This window comes from Condylostylus longicornis, unplaced genomic scaffold, assembly GCF_029603195.1.
Source record: "Condylostylus longicornis isolate FDR11 unplaced genomic scaffold, ASM2960319v2 ptg000760l, whole genome shotgun sequence".
Lineage (NCBI taxonomy): Eukaryota > Metazoa > Arthropoda > Insecta > Diptera > Dolichopodidae > Condylostylus > Condylostylus longicornis.
In genome coordinates, this window is record NW_026578706.1 from 1 (window position 1) to 7,915 (window position 7,915).

Below are 7,915 nucleotides of genomic sequence, written 5' to 3' on the forward strand. Positions count from 1 at the left end.
AATATTCTTATACGTTATCAAAGAATAAGCTAAGAAGGCAATAAAATATTTTTATGCTTTATCAATTCTTATAACTTACGAATTTGCTCGAATCGTGATTGATTTTTGTTACATTGCAGAAAAACAATTTTTTGATTCCTGATTTGACACCTTTTACTTGTTCGAAAATAGTAGCAGTAAGTGTAATAAGAAACCTTCTACCAGAATCGAACCAATGACCTTTCGCTTACGAAGCGAACGCTCCACCATCTAAACTAAGAAGGCAATAAAATATTCTTATACGTTATCAATTCTTTGATACTTAGTAATTTGCTCGAATCGTGATTATTTTTGTTACATTGCAGAAAAACAATTTTTTGATTCCTGATTTGACACCTTTTACTTGTTCGAAAATAGTAGCAGTAAGTGTAATAAGAAGCCTTCTACAAGAATCGAACCACTGTCCTTTCGCTTACGAAGCGAACGCTTTACCATCTAAGCTAAGAAGGCAATAAAATATTTTTATGCTTTATCAATTCTTTGATAACTTACGAATTTGCTCGAATCGTGATTGATTTTTGTTACATTGCAGAAAAAAACAATTTTTTGATTCCTGATTTAACACCTTTTACTGTTCGAAAATAGTAGTAGTAAGTGTAATAAGAAACCTTCTACCAGAATCGAACCAATGACCTTTCGCTTACGAAGCAAACGCTCTACCATCTAAACTAAGAAGGCAATAAAAATATTCTTATACGTTATCAAAGAATAAGCTAAGAAGGCAATAAAATATTTTTATGCTTTATCAATTCTTTGATAACTTACGAATTTGCTCGAATCGTGATTGATTTTTGTTACATTGCAGAAAAACAATTTTTTGATTCCTGATTTAACACCTTTTACTTGTTCGAAAATAGTAGCAGTAAGTGTAATACCTTCTACCGGAATCGAACCAATGACCTTTCGCTTACGAAGCGAACGCTCTACCATCTAAGCAGGCAATAAAATATTCTTATACGTTATCAATTCTTTGATACTTAGCAATTTGCTCGAATCGTGATTATTTTTGTTACATTGCAGAAAAACAATTTTTTGATTCCTGATTTAACACCTTTTACTGTTCGAAAATAGTAGCAGTAAGTGTAATAAGAAACCTTCTACCAGAATCGAACCAATGACCTTTCGCTTACGAAGCAAACGCTCTACCATCTAAACTAAGAAGGCAATAAAATATTCTTATACGTTATCAAAGAATAAGCTAAGAAGGCAATAAAATATTTTTATGCTTTATCAATTCTTATAACTTACGAATTTGCTCGAATCGTGATTGATTTTTGTTACATTGCAGAAAAACAATTTTTTGATTCCTGATTTGACACCTTTTACTTGTTCGAAAATAGTAGCAGTAAGTGTAATAAGAAACCTTCTACCAGAATCGAACCAATGACCTTTCGCTTACGAAGCAAACGCTCTACCATCTAAACTAAGAAGGCAATAAAATATTCTTATACGTTATCAAAGAATAAGCTAAGAAGGCAATAAAATATTTTTATGCTTTATCAATTCTTTGATAACTTACGAATTTGCTCGAATCGTGATTGATTTTTGTTACATTGCAGAAAAACAATTTTTTGATTCCTGATTTAACACCTTTTACTTGTTCGAAAATAGTAGCAGTAAGTGTAATACCTTCTACCGGAATCGAACCAATGACCTTTCGCTTACGAAGCGAACGCTCTACCATCTAAGCAGGCAATAAAATATTCTTATACGTTATCAATTCTTTGATACTTAGCAATTTGCTCGAATCGTGATTATTTTTGTTACATTGCAGAAAAACAATTTTTTGATTCCTGATTTAACACCTTTTACTGTTCGAAAATAGTAGCAGTAAGTGTAATAAGAAACCTTCTACCAGAATCGAACCAATGACCTTTCGCTTACGAAGCAAACGCTCTACCATCTAAACTAAGAAGGCAATAAAATATTCTTATACGTTATCAAAGAATAAGCTAAGAAGGCAATAAAATATTTTTATGCTTTATCAATTCTTATAACTTACGAATTTGCTCGAATCGTGATTGATTTTTGTTACATTGCAGAAAAACAATTTTTTGATTCCTGATTTGACACCTTTTACTTGTTCGAAAATAGTAGCAGTAAGTGTAATAAGAAACCTTCTACCAGAATCGAACCAATGACCTTTCGCTTACGAAGCGAACGCTCCACCATCTAAACTAAGAAGGCAATAAAATATTCTTATACGTTATCAATTCTTTGATACTTAGTAATTTGCTCGAATCGTGATTATTTTTGTTACATTGCAGAAAAACAATTTTTGATTCCTGATTTGACACCTTTTACTTGTTCGAAAATAGTAGCAGTAAGTGTAATAAGAAGCCTTCTACAAGAATCGAACCACTGTCCTTTCGCTTACGAAGCGAACGCTTTACCATCTAAGCTAAGAAGGCAATAAAATATTTTTATGCTTTATCAATTCTTTGATAACTTACGAATTTGCTCGAATCGTGATTGATTTTTGTTACATTGCAGAAAAACAATTTTTTGATTCCTGATTTAACACCTTTTACTGTTCGAAAATAGTAGTAGTAAGTGTAATAAGAAACCTTCTACCAGAATCGAACCAATGACCTTTCGCTTACGAAGCAAACGCTCTACCATCTAAACTAAGAAGGCAATAAAATATTTTTATGCTTTATCAATTCTTTGATAACTTACGAATTTGCTCGAATCGTGATTGATTTTTGTTACATTGCAGAAAAACAATTTTTTGATTCCTGATTTAACACCTTTTACTTGTTCGAAAATAGTAGCAGTAAGTGTAATACCTTCTACCGGAATCGAACCAATGACCTTTCGCTTACGAAGCGAACGCTCTACCATCTAAGCAGGCAATAAAATATTCTTATACGTTATCAATTCTTTGATACTTAGCAATTTGCTCGAATCGTGATTATTTTTGTTACATTGCAGAAAAACAATTTTTTGATTCCTGATTTAACACCTTTTACTGTTCGAAAATAGTAGCAGTAAGTGTAATAAGAAACCTTCTACCAGAATCGAACCAATGACCTTTCGCTTACGAAGCAAACGCTCTACCATCTAAACTAAGAAGGCAATAAAATATTCTTATACGTTATCAAAGAATAAGCTAAGAAGGCAATAAAATATTTTTATGCTTTATCAATTCTTATAACTTACGAATTTGCTCGAATCGTGATTGATTTTTGTTACATTGCAGAAAAACAATTTTTTGATTCCTGATTTGACACCTTTTACTTGTTCGAAAATAGTAGCACTGAGTGTAATAAGAAACCTTCTACCAGAATCGAACCAATGACCTTTCGCTTACGAAGCAAACGCTCTACCATCTAAACTAAGAAGGCAATAAAATATTCTTATACGTTATCAAAGAATAAGCTAAGAAGGCAATAAAATATTTTTATGCTTTATCAATTCTTTGATAACTTACGAATTTGCTCGAATCGTGATTGATTTTTGTTACATTGCAGAAAAACAATTTTTTGATTCCTGATTTAACACCTTTTACTTGTTCGAAAATAGTAGCAGTAAGTGTAATACCTTCTACCGGAATCGAACCAATGACCTTTCGCTTACGAAGCGAACGCTCTACCATCTAAGCAGGCAATAAAATATTCTTATACGTTATCAATTCTTTGATACTTAGCAATTTGCTCGAATCGTGATTATTTTTGTTACATTGCAGAAAAACAATTTTTTGATTCCTGATTTAACACCTTTTACTGTTCGAAAATAGTAGCAGTAAGTGTAATAAGAAACCTTCTACCAGAATCGAACCAATGACCTTTCGCTTACGAAGCAAACGCTCTACCATCTAAACTAAGAAGGCAATAAAATATTCTTATACGTTATCAAAGAATAAGCTAAGAAGGCAATAAAATATTTTTATGCTTTATCAATTCTTATAACTTACGAATTTGCTCGAATCGTGATTGATTTTTGTTACATTGCAGAAAAAACAATTTTTTGATTCCTGATTTGACACCTTTTACTTGTTCGAAAATAGTAGCAGTAAGTGTAATAAGAAACCTTCTTACCAGAATCGAACCAATGACCTTTCGCTTACGAAGCGAACGCTCCACCATCTAAACTAAGAAGGCAATAAAATATTCTTATACGTTATCAATTCTTTGATACTTAGTAATTTGCTCGAATCGTGATTATTTTTGTTACATTGCAGAAAAAACAATTTTTTGATTCCTGATTTGACACCTTTTACTTGTTCGAAAATAGTAGCAGTAAGTGTAATAAGAAGCCTTCTACAAGAATCGAACCACTGTCCTTTCGCTTACGAAGCGAACGCTTTACCATCTAAGCTAAGAAGGCAATAAAATATTTTTATGCTTTATCAATTCTTTGATAACTTACGAATTTGCTCGAATCGTGATTGATTTTTGTTACATTGCAGAAAAACAATTTTTTGATTCCTGATTTAACACCTTTTACTGTTCGAAAATAGTAGTAGTAAGTGTAATAAGAAACCTTCTACCAGAATCGAACCAATGACCTTTCGCTTACGAAGCAAACGCTCTACCATCTAAACTAAGAAGGCAATAAAATATTTTTATGCTTTATCAATTCTTTGATAACTTACGAATTTGCTCGAATCGTGATTGATTTTTGTTACATTGCAGAAAAACAATTTTTTGATTCCTGATTTAACACCTTTTACTTGTTCGAAAATAGTAGCAGTAAGTGTAATACCTTCTACCGGAATCGAACCAATGACCTTTCGCTTACGAAGCGAACGCTCTACCATCTAAGCAGGCAATAAAATATTCTTATACGTTATCAATTCTTTGATACTTAGCAATTTGCTCGAATCGTGATTATTTTTGTTACATTGCAGAAAAACAATTTTTTGATTCCTGATTTAACACCTTTTACTGTTCGAAAATAGTAGCAGTAAGTGTAATAAGAAACCTTCTACCAGAATCGAACCAATGACCTTTCGCTTACGAAGCAAACGCTCTACCATCTAAACTAAGAAGGCAATAAAATATTCTTATACGTTATCAAAGAATAAGCTAAGAAGGCAATAAAATATTTTTATGCTTTATCAATTCTTATAACTTACGAATTTGCTCGAATCGTGATTGATTTTTGTTACATTGCAGAAAAACAATTTTTTGATTCCTGATTTGACACCTTTTACTTGTTCGAAAATAGTAGCACTGAGTGTAATAAGAAACCTTCTACCAGAATCGAACCAATGACCTTTCGCTTACGAAGCAAAACGCTCTACCATCTAAACTAAGAAGGCAATAAAATATTCTTATACGTTATCAAAGAATAAGCTAAGAAGGCAATAAAATATTTTTATGCTTTATCAATTCTTATAACTTACGAATTTGCTCGAATCGTGATTGATTTTTGTTACATTGCAGAAAAACAATTTTTTGATTCCTGATTTAACACCTTTTACTTGTTCGAAAATAGTAGCAGTAAGTGTAATACCTTCTACCGGAATCGAACCAATGACCTTTCGCTTACGAAGCGAACGCTCTACCATCTAAGCAGGCAATAAAAATATTCTTATACGTTATCAATTCTTTGATACTTAGCAATTTGCTCGAATCGTGATTATTTTTGTTACATTGCAGAAAAACAATTTTTTGATTCCTGATTTAACACCTTTTACTGTTCGAAAATAGTAGCAGTAAGTGTAATAAGAAACCTTCTACCAGAATCGAACCAATGACCTTTCGCTTACGAAGCGAACGCTCCACCATCTAAACTAAGAAGGCAATAAAATATTCTTATACGTTATCAATTCTTTGATACTTAGTAATTTGCTCGAATCGTGATTATTTTTGTTACATTGCAGAAAAACAATTTTTTGATTCCTGATTTGACACCTTTTACTTGTTCGAAAATAGTAGCAGTAAGTGTAATAAGAAACCTTCTACCAGAATCGAACCAATGACCTTTCGCTTACGAAGCAAACGCTCTACCATCTAAACTAAGAAGGCAATAAAATATTCTTATACGTTATCAAAGAATAAGCTAAGAAGGCAATAAAATATTTTTATGCTTTATCAATTCTTATAACTTACGAATTTGCTCGAATCGTGATTGATTTTTGTTACATTGCAGAAAAACAATTTTTTGATTCCTGATTTGACACCTTTTACTTGTTCGAAAATAGTAGCACTGAGTGTAATAAGAAGCCTTCTACCGGAATCGAACCAATGACCTTTCGCTTACGAAGCGAACGCTCTACCATCTAAGCTAAGAAGGCAATAAAATATTCTTATACGTTATCAAAGAATAAGCTAAGAAGGCAATAAAATATTTTTATGCTTTATCAATTCTTTGAACTTACGAATTTGCTCGAATCGTGATTGATTTTTGTTACATTGCAGAAAAACAATTTTTTGATTCCTGATTTGACACCTTTTACTTGTTCGAAAATAGTAGCACTGAGTGTAATAAGAAGCCTTCTACCGGAATCGAACCCATGACCTTTCGCTTACGAAGCGAACGCTCTACCATCTAAGCTAAGAAGGCAATAAAATATTCTTATACGTTATCAATTCTTTGATACTTAGCAATTTGCTCGAATCGTGATGATTTTTGTTACATTGCAGAAAAACAATTTTTTGATTCCTGATTTGACACCTTTTACTTGTTCGAAAATAGTAGCACTGAGTGTAATAAGAAGCCTTCTACCGGAATCGAACCAGTGACCTTTCGCTTACGAAGCGAACGCTCCACCATCTAAACTAAGAAGGCAATAAAATATTCTTATACGTTATCAATCTTTGATACTTAGTAATTTGCTCGAATCGTGATTATTTTTTGTTACATTGCAGAAAAACAATTTTTTGATTCCTGATTTGACACCTTTTACTTGTTCGAAAATAGTAGCAGTAAGTGTAATAAGAAGCCTTCTACAAGAATCGAACCACTGTCCTTTCGCTTACGAAGCGAACGCTTTACCATCTAAGCTAAGAAGGCAATAAAATATTTTTATGCTTTATCAATTCTTTGATAACTTACGAATTTGCTCGAATCGTGATTGATTTTTGTTACATTGCAGAAAAACAATTTTTTGATTCCTGATTTAACACCTTTTACTTGTTCGAAAATAGTAGCACTGAGTGTAATAAGAAGCCTTCTACCGGAATCGAACCAATGACCTTTCGCTTACGAAGCGAAAAAAAAAACGCTCTACCATCTAAGCTAAGAAGGCAATAAAATATTCTTATACGTTATCAATTCTTTGATACTTAGCAATTTGCTCGAATCGTGATTTTTTTTGTGCAGAAAAACAATTTTTTGATTCCTGATTTGACACCTTTTACTTGTTCGAAAATAGTAGCAGTAAGTGTAATAAGAAACCTTCTACCAGAATCGAACCAGTAACCTTTCGCTTACGAAGCAAACGCTCTACCATCTAAACTAAGAAGGCAATAAAATATTCTTATACGTTATCAATTCTTTGAGGACCCTTGTTGTCAACCCCACGCAACGGATGGAGCCGTACCTTCACTGATTTTGTTAAAGATCAGATCTTGACGCCATGGAATATATTCACGCTAAGCTCTATGACGGCCATGACGGGCCTCATATGGGTAAACTGGCCTTTCTTCACCAATAAATAAACTCCAACAGTACGCCATTTACAGCGGAATTGCGTTTGCTTCCTTCATCGCGTTCATTACACTGGCACAAATGTCTATGGACCTGGCCACGGAGAAGCTGTGGACGCCAGGGACGAGTTTGGACGTTCTCATAAAAACGGCCTAGTGGACTTATGATCCCTCCAGGGTAGCTATGATGGTAATAAGGGGGAGTATCACCCTACTCCTTCTATTCGGCCGTAGCCGACTACCTAGCCCCTTGGTTCTTGGAAGACTGCTTGGTCGCA

At 33.2% G+C, this 7,915-nt stretch overlaps 8 non-coding genes across 8 annotated transcripts; all 8 read right to left on the reverse strand.

The window, feature by feature from the left end:
* Window positions 1–416: 416 nt before the first annotated feature.
* On the reverse strand, window positions 417–489 carry Trnat-cgu (transfer RNA threonine (anticodon CGU)). The gene has a single exon. It is a non-coding gene; the product is annotated as a tRNA-Thr (tRNA).
* Window positions 490–2,377: 1,888 nt separating this feature from the next.
* On the reverse strand, window positions 2,378–2,450 carry Trnat-cgu (transfer RNA threonine (anticodon CGU)). Its single transcript has one exon. It is a non-coding gene; the product is annotated as a tRNA-Thr (tRNA).
* A 1,845-nt stretch (window positions 2,451–4,295) lies between these two features.
* On the reverse strand, window positions 4,296–4,368 carry Trnat-cgu (transfer RNA threonine (anticodon CGU)). Its single transcript has one exon. It is a non-coding gene; the product is annotated as a tRNA-Thr (tRNA).
* Window positions 4,369–6,210: 1,842 nt separating this feature from the next.
* Trnat-cgu (transfer RNA threonine (anticodon CGU)) lies at window positions 6,211–6,283 on the reverse strand. Its single transcript has one exon. It is a non-coding gene; the product is annotated as a tRNA-Thr (tRNA).
* A 196-nt stretch (window positions 6,284–6,479) lies between these two features.
* Trnat-cgu (transfer RNA threonine (anticodon CGU)) lies at window positions 6,480–6,552 on the reverse strand. The gene has a single exon. It is a non-coding gene; the product is annotated as a tRNA-Thr (tRNA).
* A 152-nt stretch (window positions 6,553–6,704) lies between these two features.
* On the reverse strand, window positions 6,705–6,777 carry Trnat-cgu (transfer RNA threonine (anticodon CGU)). The gene has a single exon. It is a non-coding gene; the product is annotated as a tRNA-Thr (tRNA).
* Window positions 6,778–6,929: 152 nt separating this feature from the next.
* Window positions 6,930–7,002, reverse strand: Trnat-cgu (transfer RNA threonine (anticodon CGU)). Its single transcript has one exon. It is a non-coding gene; the product is annotated as a tRNA-Thr (tRNA).
* A 154-nt stretch (window positions 7,003–7,156) lies between these two features.
* On the reverse strand, window positions 7,157–7,237 carry Trnat-cgu (transfer RNA threonine (anticodon CGU)). The gene has a single exon. It is a non-coding gene; the product is annotated as a tRNA-Thr (tRNA).
* Window positions 7,238–7,915: the final 678 nt, after the last annotated feature.